Here is a 17,055-nt window from a genome sequence, read left to right on the forward strand (position 1 = left end):
AAAAAAAAAAAAACAGAAAACAAAAACAAAACTTCTGAAAGTTGAAGACGAAAAGAAAAGTTGAAATCGGATGATGTCGGTCTTTCGCGCTCGGAAAGAAAAACGTCGTGTGTGAGTGCTGTGAAAAATGAAATGCGAAAATGTGTTATGCTCATAAAACTTTCAACCGCAGAGCGGTCACAGAGCAAAGCTTCTTAGAGGAAAGAAAACAAAGTCGCGCCAGGTGCTTACGCGGCGTGGCCCGCTTTCGTGCTGACTAATTGCTGCGTTATAATTACACGAAAGGAACTAATGCGCGATTACACGGCGACTTGTGTGCAAGTTACACGTTCGTGTAATCGGTCTCTTCGCGAGCTACGTTTCCTCTCTCTCTCTCTCTCTCTCTCTCTCTGTACGTGTCGGTCAACATTAGCCGGCGCAACTATTAACCATCCGCCGACTGTTATGGTGCGAAGAATTAAGCGGTACCAAAGCATGACCATAAATCTAATTACAACGGGAGTAGTCGGCTCGAGCTTGTAACGAGGCGCGAACGTAGTGGCGTCGCGTAAACGTAAGCACCACCAACCGAAGCAAACACGCCTGCGCGAACGTTAAGTTCTCGCGTGTAATTAATTAAACGCGAGATGACAGACACTTCGTCGTCAACACATATACAATATACAGTAATAGCTCCTTTAGCCGGTCGCGCGTACACTCTCTGGCACTGGAAACTTCGGGGGACAATATACATAGCTCACATATCAGAAAATGTAACAGAGGCGTTACGATGACGCTTGTTGCTTGTTAGCGGTACATGAGAGTAGCGTAATCATGCACTTAGAGAGATTAATGCGACGCAAGAGAGACTGCGTCTGAAAAGATGGAACTTCAAATTATAAGTTTGCAAGTGTTTTAATAGCGACGAAAGTCTCTTTAAACTGTTTCTGGCATTAATGCGCTAAACGCAGTTTAATAAAAAAAAAAAAACACTTTTTTTAATAAAAAAATTATTCTCCGCGGTTCTTGCGTAAAAACTTGATATCGTTTTATCAATAGAATGAGCGTAAAAATAAAAATAAAAAAACGTTATTAGTCTATCTTTGTTACCTTGTCGCTGTGCGTTTGTTACCTTCGTTGCTTATTTAACACTTTAACACTTTTTCTAACGGATTTAACTTCAAGGAAATCAGTTATGTGTACTTGTAACACATAATCTATAATTTTGTAACACGCGCCTCTGTTGTAAGAATATACTATTTTTTTTTTTTTTTTTTTTTAGTACTTTATATGATCTTCACAGAAATTGTTTTTACATACAACAGCTTTATTATGAAGCTTTCGAGAGCGATGCTGTTTTACAACTCTCATTTTTATTGGAAGGGAAAAAGAAATTTTTTTAAATACAAAATCAATTTTAATCTTATTGTATGAAGCGGATCGAATGGCTGTTGGGAGACTGAGATTGGCGCGAACGGGAGCAAACTTTTATGTATGTATGTTCATGCATGTATCCAGGTTAATGTTCCAGCTGTTGCCCGTCGATACACGCACTTCTCCTTCGGAAAGTTCAGAGAACGCGCATGCATGCAATATATATCTACGAGATATTAATGGCGCGTGTAAGGTTGCGCTTGACCGCGCTGCGTTGCTTTCGGAAAAACGCGACATTTTCACCGAAGAAGTCGACACGTTCGCGTGTCATTCGTCGTCGTTGTTGTTCTCGCGGAGAATCGCGGAGATATCTTATGATATCCCCGACGAGAGGCGGTCTCTCTAAAAGCCCGTCGTTAGCGGTAAAAGCATCGATAATGTACGGTATGACGTACGCGAAAATGCTCACGTTGCCGTGCAAGTAATCTAATATTACTTCGCAAACTTCGCCTCCGAAAGTCGCTACGTCCGCGGGTTAACGCGGGAAATATTTTGTTGCCTCCTCTTCTGCACGATAACTGCACTAACCAAACCTCTTTATTGACTTCTGTAGTTTAGCTACGCTGCGCTGCACTTTTAACGAGTCGCAAAGCAACGTGCCACATTACGTGCCTACTGCACCGACTGCAATCTCACGACTCGTTTGCTGTAACAACAACTGTTTTGCTCTTGCTTTTGCGTGTACATCCGGAGCATTTCGTAGATTATAAAGTTTGGGCGAATCACAAAATGCAAAGTGAGGATTTTTATTGTCTTTTTCTTTCTCTCTCTCTTTTCTCTCTCTCTCTCTCTCTCTCTCTCTCTCTCTCTCTTGTTTTTTCCTCAAGATGAAGAAGTTTGGAAATTGAAGATCTTAGGACAAATAGATTTTGAGAAATCAAAAACTTTGGAAAGAGAAGGAAAAGTTTAAAATACCAAATTATGTATAAAATTATCTTTTCTTATAAAGAATTTCTATACCTACAGTTTATGTATAAAAAAAAATTTCTAAGTCTAATTAGAAAAAATATGTGAAACAATTTTTTTGCATTTTTTTCATAATTTCGCGATGTATATGTATATAGGTGCGTGAAATTCAATGAGATTGTCAGTTGATGAGGCACTAACTCAGTCGTAAAAAAGTTGCATGACGTCACATGTGTAATCCTCACATCATCGAGCAAAATAATTTGCGTTATATGAAGCATACACATCGGTTAGAGGATTATTAGGAGTTCGCTGCGTTCAACAAGTGTTTCAACCAACCTGAGCTTAGAAATGGCCCACAGGGATCCAATCTATGCACTGTTTATACGTTGATGACCAGCGCAGCAGCGGGTTTCTGAAGTGATTGCGTTCCTTGATTGCCAGTGACCTGTGAGGTTCAAAAACAAACGGTCTTAAATTAACAGAATGGTTTATGCGCATCGAATTTGCGTGCTTGATAAGACATTTATAAAATATTATAATTGCACATGTATTTGTGCGCGTAATTTTTAAATCATACAAAAATTTTTGTTGTTGCAAGTTTAAAACATTTTCGTGATTTTAAATCTCACGATTGCATGTGATTTGTGAACGCTGACTGATTTTCGTGCGAGTGTGACATTCGCTATATGTATATAAAAATGTTTTTGCTAATAATAATTTCTCAAATCAAGTTAACTTTATTAAAGTTCTATTTAACTGTAAGACAAGTTTTAAATTACTTGAGAAAAGCCCAATTCGAATTTATGTGGAACTTCCACTTCCTGGATTCTTCTATAACACACAATATGGCACACTCGACTAAAATCTAAAGTTCTCAACACAATTCCATAGTACTTGTACAATAGTTTCCATTCCAATTACCAAGACAGAGAGAGAGAGAGAGAGAGAGAGAGAGAGAAAGAAAGATCGCAAGTAAAACGATTGTCATTGAAACCGAATTTGCACACGCTAAACTAGCCCGAAACAAGCGGTCTTACGATGGGATCTCTATATAGATTTCTGTTCAAATTACTGAGGCGTATTGGACCGTCAGAGAATCGAGCGTATTGGATTTTCGGGTGAAACCGTGCATTTCGACGAGCACGAAAGTCAGCATAGCGGCAGCGTCCGCGCTAAGGCGTGTGTTGTTCGCATTCGCTTGCTCGTCTCTCGCGGTAAAGCAACCGCGTTGAACTTGTCGATCGTTACATCGTTCTATAGCGTTGTCACATTGAATTTTCGCACGCGACCACCATCGGCGCGAGCGAGCGCGCGCGTGTCCGGCGCTTCTCTATCAATTCGCTCTAGTAATTCGCTTTTGTAATTGATACAATAGAAGAACATATACGGCCGACTGCTGACTTGCGCGTGCGTTCGTTTTTACGCCCGAAGCATCGGGCGCTCGTGAAAAACAAAAAAACAAAAAAAACAAAAAAGAGAAGTGCGATGACTTATTAAATTATTTATATTTCGAACGTGCGATTTTTGCGACGTCGTCCGATCCGGGAGACAAAACCGCGCACGTCCATTGGAATTATGTGTGCGCGCGGGGGAACTTTGCTTTTTCGAATACGCCAAAAATGCGAACGACGCACTAAGGCGACGCGCGCGCGCGCGTTTAATGAAAAGCTGCGCGCGACAGAGGCACAAAGCTGTTGCTGCTGTGCTCTCGGCTCACCGGCTCTCGAACTTTTGCCAATGCTATACGAATGGCAGACACGCGCGAGGACCCCTCTGGCGTTGCCCGGAATTTTTTTGACGACCTATATACACATGGGAACTTTCTGGCCGCAACTTTTTTCAGAACGATTTTGACCGGCCGCGCGCTGCTCATATGTTCTATTTTTGCGCGAGTTTTACGTCGACGTAACGGGCGCGTGAGAAAAAAGAGAGAAAGAGAGAGAGAGAGAGAGAGAGAGAGAGAGAGAGAGAGAGAGAGAAATATATATCGGGTTTTGTATATATTAAAATACACGCTTGTCGATTTCGCATAAAAAGAGAAGAAGTGGATTTCACAAACTGGACGGCGTGACGTTCCTGACGAAATAAAAATGGGTTTGAATTGTTGATAAAAGCAACAGTTGAATATGGATTACCGAACGAGAGAGGAAAGTATAAATTTAGATAGTTTATTTTGAAGATCTTTGAAAACTTTATAACCGGTTTATTTCAAATATTTTTCCTTCCGCAACTGTCGTAAAATTAGTCATCGGTTTTCAATTTTCGAACCTATCAAACCAATTGAAATTCGCGCAAACATTGTGTGTTCATTTAAAGAAACAATTCATAAAAATATTATCCAGAATTTTTGTAATTCATAAAAAAAAAAACAATCTATTGCAAAGATTTCGCTACAATATGTAGAATTACATAAGCAATTGGCAAGACATTGTGCGTACATTTTTATTCGACGCAAAAAGATAACAAAATACTGGTAGAGTAAGTTGAGTAGAAAAACTTAATTATATGGTCAGACAAAATATCGAAGTTAGTAAGTTTCTTGTGACGAAAATTTTCCTGACAACTTTATGATTTATAGCCGATGTGGGTTAATGCAAGTACACACTTGCTGACTTGAAAACACAGGACGCTCGTGCAGCATCGCCGAAATTCATTATAAATACATATGCAAGAGCATTATCAGGAGTAGAGCGGCGTTACGCTACATTGCCCGTGTACACTTCATTATTCGCGACCACTCCGTTGTAATGCTGCTTCAAATGCATCTCGAGAATCGGGACATTGCACACAGTACAGGAATAACCATCTATTCATATCTAACTTGGAACAAGTATATCATGCTAGGCTTTAAAATTAAACTCGTGTAATCTCTTATGTGTTTGAAGTCGCAGCTCTTCGAGATTGAGGCACATCGTGCGTTGATCGTTTCGTAAATTTTTGCAACACATAAATACACATTTAATATACTCAGATAACGCAACAAAATTTGTGTGCTTATATACAATTTTTTCAATTTAATAACGTTTTGTTATTAAATACATATTTGATTTGATTTCTCGAAGAAAAATATATATTGTGTATTTTTAGCAATATGTTTTTCTCTAAAACAATTGCGGTTAAAAAGAAACGCTTCACGTCGCTTGTAACTTGCTCTTTGCATTGAAATTCCGAGAGAAACGCAAACGCTTTAACCATTTTGACGACCGGCAATAAGATACTTACGACAAACGCAGTAATAAGATATACTTGACTGCAAGAAACATAGCGAGTCAATGTTACAACGGTCTGTGAATGTTTAAGGAACTATTTAAAATTGTGGTTATATATATATATATATATATATATATATATATATATATCTATGCTTGGGAATCCAGCAGGAAGAGAGAAATGAAAGAAACCGACGAAGGTTTTGTTAAAGTGGAACTAGCACATGACCCAATTCTGAAAAAAGAAGAAACTCACCTTTGCAAGTTATTGTTACGTTTCTCTGACGATATTGCGCGTGTGTCGGTGTATAGTATTTTATACGTTGTGTTACTATGAGAGACCACAATTGACTCAGAGTTTTGAAAAGCCTCGCGGAGATAAAAACTTAGAAAATCATTTCTTTTCTCCGTGTATCTATTGTGTATCTGTTGCGATCATTGCATATATATATCAAGTTTAGAAACATTTATTATCTGTCTATACTTAAAAACCTATGTCAAATGTTTATACTTAAAAGTCTATTTTTTATTATATTTAATTATTTTATAACTTAATTAGTTCATTATTTCAATTTTTTTTCTAACAAGATTAGTCTTGTAAATATTGAAGAATGACAGAGATGCGATATCTCAGACTTGAAGTTATCAAAATCGAAGCGTAGTGAAATCAAAAAACAAAAAGTATCGCAAATACATTATTATTTAACAAAATGTTGTGTATGAAATAAATTCTATATATAATTTCTCTGGAAAAAAACTGCGCATTATAACGTAGACAATAATTTCACTTTGTAATTACAGATATAATCTCTCTTTAATCTCTAACTGAGATATTATCTCGGTAATTAAAACTTTGAAATAATTAGCATCTGAGTTTCGACATTCTTTCAGAAATTATGGGAGAGCTGTTCCTCCATTCTTTAATCAAATATATAATTCACACGAAGGATCTTAACCGTTCTCTAGTTACCAGATAACGCGTTGTAGAAGGTCCTTGTGTAAGCTACTGTGGAAATTCCTTTCGCATACCGGCTTCATCATAAATTAGAGATCCACAATATATTCGCTCGCAAAGCCACTTAAAACCCGATAGAGGCTCTCTCTTCGACGAGGATCGTCGACTAACCCGAGGGATATTCTTTAAAAAAGATCCCGCACAGAGTGATCTAAAACGCGCGTCAATATGCTGCGATAATACGTTGCTGCGCGAACCTTTCAATCGTTCAAAGCTTCAAGTCCAAGATTAATCGAGCGTCTGAAAATGTCATATTTTATTGCTCACTTGAAAATTTCGCGCAGTTCTTACTAAAGACCGTCTCTTATTTTCCGTTCTTTTTTCTCTGATCGCTATACATCAACGTCAGTTTGATTGTGGAAACCGCCCGGTTTAGAAACTTTTATGTTAGAAAACTTTGTAATAGAAAGAGACACATAGAAAGTGAATTAAATCACATTTAAAATTCAATTTTACTTTTTTGTTTCCTTTTAAGTTTTAGTTTTCTGGGAAGAGACAAAGAAAGTCGGTTTTCAACCGACAGCGAGTTAAAATTAATCTTTTTCTCTCCTGCTGGTGTGACGCGGAAAAACTAGTTAAACCACATTCACATTTAACTGAAGTAAGCGAAACCGGACGTATGCAAAGCAAATCTATTCACAACGAAACTGAAACTGCCGACATGTTTTAATTGTATTTCATGTAATTCACAATGAGTCGAAAATTCAGTTTGTAGTACATTATCGAGAGAGACGAGTTAATTAAGTAATTTTCATTTCGGATTGCTTTCCAACGAAATTAATTTTATTCTAATTTCCTGCACAATATTAATCTCTCTCTTTCTCTCTTTCTCTCTCTCTCTCCCTCTCTCTCTCGCACTCTCTCTCTTTCTTTTGTTTTCTTTCTCTCTAATTATTAGAATATCAAGATTGAGAAGAGGTATCATAAATAGAGCTCTCAAACGACGGTGAACGCGAACTCGCACAAGTTCATAACGTTGCTACTAATTACGATACTTGAGCTAATTAAAACCACGTATTAAGCGGAGGAGTTTGCTTGCCGCGGTACGTACACCGTACCAGCCTCGCTCATTGTTTTGCGACGGGGCTTCCGGTTCGCTAAGTACATTAGTAAGTACGTTCTCTCGCGTAGAAGGGTAGAAATCGAGATGGTAGAACGTGTATATATAACGGCGGAAGTCCCAGCGTTTATTGACTCTGCGCGTATTAAGACTACAAAAGCCACGAATGGCAGATTGCGTGCTGAGGTTCGCCTCGGTCATCTTCGCGGGATTCGCAGAAAAGGATTAATCGTGCGGAGACAGCATAGGAATAGCCGCGGCAATGACGGAAACGCCGTCGGTGGATGAAAAGCTGACCACCGCTTCTCTCATACAATTGTGACGTTCACGGAAATTCGCCCGAGTAGATCCTACCATGTGGAAAGAGACTAGTTGTCGGTTTCCTTCCTCGAGTAATCCGACTGCGAGCGAAGCGATTTCAACGGGAGCTTTTTGCGTGGGTCTCGTCTCTTATACTGGCTGTATAAGCATTGACATCAAATGAGGGCATTTGTTTATCACAGACACTTCGGAACTTCCGAAGAAAGCAAGAGAAAGAGAGAGAGAGAAAGAGAGAGGAAGAGTAGAGAGAGACACTCGATTGCTCGATTATTAAACGTTCGCTAAAATTCTATGGTTTCATACGTCGAACGCACATTATATTATATATCATTATATATATTTTATATATATACATATATGTATTGTGATAATTAATTTGATATGCTAATCTTTGACTTGTTAGAGAGTATATGTTTTTGTTTATATATTTATGTTTATATCGTTTATATTTTCATATAAAAAATATAAAAATATAAATATAAATATAAACAATATAAACATAAATAAATATTGACTTGTTATATTTTGTTGTAATGTTTATATATTTATTTTGTTTATATTTATGTTTTGTTTTTCGAGCATTGTCAAAAGAGTAACTTCTTAATTAGAGAAGAATATATTGATAAAGTCTTACTTCTATACATCTTTAAATAAATAAATAAATAAATAAATTTCTGTAATATATTTAAAACTATATCAATATATCAAGCAATCAATTATAAAAGTAATTTAGCATCTGACGCGAAATTCAGTTTGGTTACTTCTTTTTGTTGCTTCTCTTTTTTGTTTTCCTTTCTTTTTGCTTGTGAAAATAAATTTGAGAAATTATAGCTACTACTTTTTTGTGAAGCAACTGACTATATTGTGCGCTTAGATAAAAATTCAGAACTATATGAATTTATTATTCTTATATGTCTGTCTGTTTCAATTATATAGCATAGTAGTTGAATAGCGTTATATTGCGCTTTGTAATGTATTCATTAACATAAAATATTCATCGTATTGCATTACGTAATTACACATATGCACTTTATCTATGTTTATTAATTATCATTTAATTAATTAGTCCACAATTTACACATTCGTGTATATATAACTATATTATTACATCACGTTATACAGGTGTTTTGTGCAAAAAAAAATATTAGCGGAAGCGAGTTTGCATCAGTAACGCGATTTTGCTTTGATGTAATCCGCGCAAGATGTCGGCTTGGTTTACACACTCTCTTTCTATCCGTATCTATCTTACTTTTATGTTAGCAATATGAAAAAACTTGGTCGTAATCTTCTGCAAATTTGCCCGACTGAAAGTTTCCGCTTGCATAAAATACGCTCGGCTTTTCCGAGCGATGGAACGTAACGATGTGCGCTTTGCGTAGATTGAGCGGAAACTTTAAGGTTGTCAACTTTGTTGTAACATTAATACAATATTCGACAACCCAATTTTTTTATCTAACAATTTGTCTATCAAACAAATTACGCGTATTTCTTTCTGTTATAATTGTAATAAAGAATTGTATGAGAATTTTTATAAATTAATGATAATTTATAAAAATAACAAAACAAAAACAAACATCTCGGCATATATTATTTTTTTCTCAAATAAGTAGATAAAAGAAAACATGATATCATATTTTTTTTATAATTAGAATTTATATGCCTATGTACAAAAATACTTACGCGACATGATAATTATAAATGATGACGACACGGTGTAACAATTTTTTCATGTGTAATAAAAAAAATACACGAGAATTATAAAATATTATGAGACATTTAAAACAAGAAATTTACAATTTTATAAATATATTTTTGTTACATAACGTATTTGAAAATTCAATTTAACTAAAGTAAATATTTTAGTAATCGTTCCCTCGTGAATATAGCGCATAAAAAATTAAATTATAGAAACTGAGTTACACCACTATTATCTGGAACTTTTATATTCAACTGAAGTACGAGTATAAAATATTTTTATATATGTACATATGATACGCTATAAAAAATATAATAGAGATGTTTTATAGATGTAAGTCAATGACAGTATTCGACTGCGTTTGATAGAAAATGTCGACGAGAGTCGAACATAAGATAGACATATTTTATTGCCCATTTTTCAGCTGTGCGTCGCGATATCGCGATATTCTCTCTCCCAACGTTGTGTCCCTTAGCATTTCTCTGCAATTTCTTACGATTCCATACGTACTATAAAAAAGCGAAATCGCCTTAACTTCAAGTGACACGTACATGCCGTATTTCTGTTCAGGCGAACATCCGCGTCGGAGATATTTATGGATGATGACAAATATATTGACGTTTTCCGAAAATTTAAATGCGCATACATAAAATCGTTAACTATTTTATTATTGCTGAAAAACTTATTGTTCGAAAGATATGTAATTTTACATTAATGTTACAACATTCGAAGCTTATTTTTAACAATAGTTAATTTGCGTAAAAATTTATAATTACGCGAATGTAAGAGATAATTTCCTGTTTCGTCGTCTTTATGCACCACCTAGTTTCTCGAAGTAATTTTTCTCGGCTAATTTCTATAGAAATTACTTTAGGAAAGTGTTGCACTCTCTCTCTCTCTCTCTCTCTCTCTCTCTCTCTTTCTCTCTTATTTGCTGCATTATATCATGAAACCATATTTTTTTCACAACGTGAACTTGGTGAGCGAAAATGTTTGAATAAATATACTATGCATGCTAACTAAGCTCTTTTCATTCTTTGTCCTGCGTTGCATAAAAAATTACAGGTCATCTACCGTAGTGCGGACGAGGATTTTTGTTAATCTCGCTGACGTCCCGAGTTACTTTGCTTAACAACGCGGTATACCGCAATTAAAAAAAAAATATCTACATTAAAAAAATATTCTTTTAAGAACAAAAACAAAAAATATATAGAAAAAGCTTAAATTTGAGTTTGTTTGTTTGTATGATTTTATGTGTGTGGGATATCCGCATGGATTTATTATCACAATTCGTTCCGTGACTTTAATCTTTGTTTGTCCGCACGATTTCACAAGATTAATCACAGAAATTACCAAATCGCTGTTTTATCCCTTAAGATACAACATTTTTTTTCCGAAAAAAAAGAAAACATATAAGAGAAACAGAGAGTAAAAGAAAAAGAAAATCTTACCATCTATTTGATTAATTATCTTTCTGTCCCTTACCCCCGAAAAGAAATTTTTTCCTCGAAGGAAAGAACGGAAGACTCTTTAAAATCGCGCACTAATTATAACTTGGCTATTCTTACGTGAACGGGCGAGAAAAAGAGAGAGAAACAGAGTGTCCCGAAGTATCTTCGCGGCATTTGAGCGGCGCAGCAAACGCGCTGACCCGGAAGAGGGCAAACTTGAATTACGTTCGCGCGGATGCTGAACCCCTTGCGAGAGTCTCGCGGATAACGCGTTCCGGATACTCCATCTATCCCGGAGATACCAGAGCTGCTTGTACCAGTGATCCGCTCAGCCGTGATGAGACGTTTTTGGGGCAGATCGCAAGCGAAAGCGAACCCGAGAGAGAGAGAGAGAGAGAGAGAGAGAGAGAGAGAGAGAGAGAGAGANGAGAGAGAGAGAGAGAGAGAGAGAGAGAGAGAGAGAGAGAGAGAAAGAGAGAGAGAGAGAGAGAGAGAAAGAGAAGCAGTAGGATATGATCCCCGATAAATGATACGTTATTTCTATCTCCTTAATATTTTCCAGATAAATGTACGTCAACTCTCATAGCGGCGGCGGTATCGTAAGCGAAAAGCCTGATTAGAAATATCAGTTTAGTTTTATATTCTGTCGAAACTGTGAAGCGGCTTATTATGTATAATTCGGGAAAGCGGCATATATAGTATATATATTATAATTAGTATATATAATTCGCAGTTTACGGCACCTAAAACATATTTTTCCTTACAGATAATTATGTGCAAGTACTCGTCTATACAGGTGTTCGGAAAATCGCTCGCAATACTTCAGGAAATGATTGAAGATCCAAACAAAAGAAAAAAAAGCTATATAAACATAAGTCAGGAAATAAGTTGTTTCCGAGTTATAGCCACTTTTATGTTTAAAAATCGCAATTTTTTTCATATATATATAATCATAATACTCATAATTTATTTTAATGTATTTTCCTATATAAAAAAGAGCATTTAGAGAAGTGCGCGTTTGGAGTCGAATCTATCGCACCTCTTTTCCGCGTTGCCGATTGATTGATTGGTTGATCGAGTTGAATCGAATCGGTAAGATCGAGAGAGTAAATAATCTGAAAAGCGATTTTGAGACAGTTCGTCGTATATGTAGAGAAAATTAAAAACGTAACTAAAGTAACGTGACAGGGAAGTGTAGAAAAACAACACGTGAAAATAACGTGACTGTAATTTATATTATATATAACATTAAATAATACATATTATACATATAATTTATTATATATTTATAATATTATACTTTATATTGTATTATATGTATTATATACATACTACAGTAATGTCACTGACCTCGGCCGCGCGGCCTTGACGGGGCATTGACCTCGGCCGCGCGGCCTTGGTGGGGGGCGGTCACTGACCTCGGCCGCGCGGCCTTGACGGGGCACTGACCTCGGCCGCGCGGCCTTGGTGGGAGGGGGTCACTGACAACACGTTAAATAAAAATAACAATAGCGTGCGCGTAGCGCTAGCTTGTGTTGTGCTAGTAACATAAATAACTGTTGTGTTTTAACATAAATAACTTCATTTCGGACTATTTTGATAAAAGAATAAGAATCTGCATTCGTGCTGAAGGTGATCATTTTGAACATAATATTTAATTTGATTTAAATACCTGTTTATGTGTATCTTTGATTTTAAAGATAATGTATAATGATACTTACAAATATCGAAAAATGGAAAAAAACTTAAGAAATAAAAAATAAAAATTGAAAAATTAAAAAATAAAAAATAAAAAATGAGGAATGCTAAAGCGGATATAAAAAGTGGTTATAACTCAAAAACGACTTATTTTCGGATCTATGTTTATAATTTGTTTTTCTTCTTTTTGAATCTCCAATCACCTTCCGAGGTATTGCGGACAATTTTCCGAACATCCTGTATATGAGTGTTTCATTTTAATAGAAACAGTGAAATATTTTGAGAACAAAGCAATTGACAAAAAATGATTTAGATAAAAGTTATAGAGTTTAAAGAGAGACATAAGTTAGAGAGAGAGTATCTTAACTTTGTTGTATAGTAATTCGTAGGGTTCTTATTTTTGCTGGACTATGAGAGAGAAAGAGAGATCATTGATCATAAACTTATATCCTTTTTCGACCTCTGACTATGACTTTTGTCTGAACCAGTTTTTATCAATTACTTCATTTTCAAGATATTTCGCTGTTTCCATTAAAATGGGATACTCTATATGCGTATGTAAACGAGAGAGAGACGCGCGTACGAGATGCAAGTGCACTCGTACGGATGTGTCGAGCACGGATAAAGAAGCCAGATTTCCCTGCCTCACGCCCGCCGCTTTTTACAACCGTGCACACCTGGGCTTTTCAGTTATATTGCGATAAACCAGAAAAATATGTACGTGTTTGAGAAGATGTATAGGGTGTAAGGGAGTACGGAAACAACGAACGAGAGATAGCAGAGAGAATAATTCTACGTGGGCAGCTTACGTTAATATTTCACGAAATTTAATCTTTATATAGAGATCGCGGAAAAAGTAGAGGTTAACGATCTTCGCGCGGCATTTCTTTAACTTTCTTGTCTGCTTTTCTTTGTAGATATACTTAAAACTAATTTACCGTCCTTTTTTTTTAATCAAATGCTCAGTAGAAGTACATACTTCTCTTTTTTTTCTATCTATTTATAGAGCTTCTTTTTAAAGTTTATGAACTCTAATACCATGAACTTTCTTGATAATAATTAAATGTCGTATATTATTTTATACACACACACACACACACACACACATATATACATATATATATATATATATGTACACATATATATAAAACATGATGCTTTGAACTTTATAATATGAGTGCATAATTACTGCCTGACCGCAGTAAGCCAAAAGTGCAATTGCATCGTAATCCATCTTTCTAGGATAATAATGTCCGTTCCGGCGTTTGTGTCAGCGGCAGTTGTAAATCACGGCGCGTGAAAGACAAGAAACTACAAAATCAATAGACCGCGTGGAGTATTGTGCGTGTGATGTATGTAACCGTTTCGCGAGAGTGTTCGGGGAGCGCAAAGTGGTATACGTGATAATTTCCCTATCGTATAATAATGCGGATAACGTGTAGCGCATGCTTACATACTTGCGATATAAAGATGTTGGAAGAAAAACAACGGCTTCCTTCTTGCACGCGGCAATATGCTCTTCGTGTACGTGCGCGCGATGCGCGAACATACATTAATTTCTCACCCCAGCAGTTATATTAAATCAGTGAGAGACGCCGGAAGGGAAGCGCCAGAGAAACGTTGAAAAAGTGTATTTTCGTGAAATAGCTCGTATAAATGTATTTTCTTTGATTCTGGAGACGCGTATGGAAAAAATAGAAATTTGTATTCGAATTAAGTATTGCGAGAAGATAAATTGATTGAGAACAGCGAAGCACTTTTTTGTGAGATAAATGATTCACACACACACACACGTGCATATCTATTGTATTATTCAAAATTCAAAGAATCACGTGTAGTTTCTAGCAAAATTTGTGTCTGTTTTTGATGAAAGAAAAACCTCCCATATATTTTGCTAGAACCTGCACAGATTCTTTTTCACACACTTCTTGTATATTAACTCTTCTGTGATACATGTACAATAATGCAGATACTGTTGATTACTTACCTGAAGTTTTATGTCGCGTTATTATTGTTAAACGGTACAAAGCGCTTGGAATGATTCAAAAGAACATAAACGCGTAGAAAGTGTAAAATGTACCTTTACATATGCTGTTCACGTTCGAAAGTGCGGTTTAATGCATATAAATGCAGCCATGCGTCCCTGGAACGTGCATAATTCATTTTGTGCCTTTTATCAACCTCGCCACTTCTATCGTAATATATATATATATATATGTATCTACGAATTCTGCGATAATAATACTTTCAACAATGACGGTTCCGTCGCCACTGTTTCAAAATTTATATTCACGTTATGCTTGACATAAAGAATAGAGGAAAAGCGAATGCATGTACTCGTGTGAGGACATATGATAATAAATAGCAGTTTCCACGTTTTACACGTGTGATCCATCAGCTAGAAGTATCGAAATGTTTGCACTAAATGTTTTTAACCGTGCGTAATGTGCAATTTTAAATCTGTAGTTTTGTAAATTTATGAACACTATTTCTATGATAAAATCGCGACAAATTTGTGATATTTACAACATCATATTCCTAAATTTCTCAAATACACGCATAAATTTAAATATTTTTTAACAACGTTCTTGAAAAAAAAAAAATTATATAAATGTCATATTGTAGAGCGCAGAATATTCAGCATATTTTAGTCTGAAACAAAAATTTGCTGGTAAACAATTTGTTATTTAAGAAAAAAAAAGAATGGTTCTCAAGAAATATTTAAGATATTTAACGATATAGTTGGCCTAGAATGCTATTAGCTTAGATAATTAACGATTGAGAGATGGGCAAGAGCAAAAGACGGGGTTACGCCGGTCGAGGTTTAGCTAGAACTAAATAGGCGAGAGGAAGTTGAGAGGCAAAGAGAAACGAGGTTAATCGAACATTCGGTATCGAGGAATTAACTCGGATAATAGAATTGATACCGAGTTGCTCCAATTTTCAATCAAAAAAATCTTCACATTTATGTCATATTGTTGATGTGTAACTCGAAGAAAAATTATTGTAATTAATCGCCTAATTATACGTCAAATTCACGCACGATATTTATCTCGTAGATTCTAATTAGATTCCATTACGTGTAATTCAATTACACGTAAACAAAACAAAATGCACACATGTAAGCTGTAAATAAGTATTGTGTAAGTATGTTGAACATATATATATATATATGTATATTTATCGCTCGTTTTTATTATTAAGATGTTAGGTGATGCAAACTGGAACGTTCGAGAAAAAGGTTCCAAGTTTCTCGGGGGAGTAACAATAGCCCGCCGTCATCCTGACGCGGTTTTGTTAGCGTGATTGATGCATGAGGTCGCCTCGTCTCGGTGGAGGACGACGACAACGAAGGAGGTGAGAAAAGCGGCGACGTCTGCGGCGGCGGCAGCAGCGGCCATCGTGTCTTTCACAATCTCACGAGAATAAGTTTAAAAGCGTCAACCGATGCTTTTTTAATAGCATCGACTTGTCTGGTTTTTTTCTCGAAAATAATAGCAGTCGATGTTTCTCGGGAAAGAAAAAAAAGTGACGAATATTGTTACGTTCAGTAGAACACACACACATATCTCACGCGCGGGATATATATGTATGTATAATAAATGGGAAGCAGAAGATAGCCAACGTGAGGCGAGACATTAGCCGAACACACATTTTGCTCGATGTCATAAATCTTGGACTCGTTATTGCTTTCTTCCCATAATTCCGCTATCGTCGTAGCGAGTTTCGTAATCAGCTTAGTAGCGAGAGAGAACGAGAGAGAGTATTCGCGTCTTCGTCGTCGTCGTCGTCGTCGTCGATGCCATTTCCATAAATATCCAATCGATCGTAATTATTAATACTTTCCGGAAAACGATCCATCGTGCGCTTGTGCGAGCCTATTATTCCCTACGTGCGCGCGATACGAACCGCCAAAGTAATCTACGATTCCCGCTCTCGGTCTTTCTTTTTTTTTTTTTTTTTGCGGGACCGCGCGCGTAAAAGTTCGTCCCACATCGTCCCGCTCTCTCCGAATACGGAAAACTCGCCGATTGCTATCTCTCAGGCACGAAATCAATTTGTCGCTGGCGAACCGATCTGCATCACCGGTATTGGTAGAAGTTTGCTCGTTAAACACTGAACAAATTGCCTCGCGCGATTTCGTTGACATGACGAAGATATGACGACGATTTTAGGATATCGAAAACAAATTTTCCGATCACGAACAGTCCACGCTAATGATTCAACGCGTTGCATCGTTTATGGTCTTCTTATAAATTTTCGTAATAAATAAAGTATTTGCG

General features: G+C 36.4%; 1 protein-coding gene across 4 annotated transcripts in view; it reads right to left on the minus strand.

The window, feature by feature from the left end:
• Positions 1 to 17,055, minus strand: part of LOC109864156 (5-hydroxytryptamine receptor 2A-like) — a 121,547-nt gene that overhangs the window by 52,624 nt on the left and 51,868 nt on the right. For 3 of the 4 annotated variants that reach the window (XM_020445110.1, XM_020445107.1, XM_020445108.1), the window contains exon 3: positions 2,659 to 2,767. The exons of the other annotated variant lie outside the window; for it this stretch is intronic. The gene's annotated coding sequence lies outside the window, so the exon portion shown is untranslated. The remainder of the gene's footprint in view (positions 1 to 2,658; positions 2,768 to 17,055) is intronic. 4 annotated transcript variants of the gene reach the window in all.

Source organism: Pseudomyrmex gracilis, unplaced genomic scaffold, assembly GCF_002006095.1.
Source record: "Pseudomyrmex gracilis isolate BER0280 unplaced genomic scaffold, ASM200609v1 scaffold_17, whole genome shotgun sequence".
NCBI lineage: Eukaryota > Metazoa > Arthropoda > Insecta > Hymenoptera > Formicidae > Pseudomyrmex > Pseudomyrmex gracilis.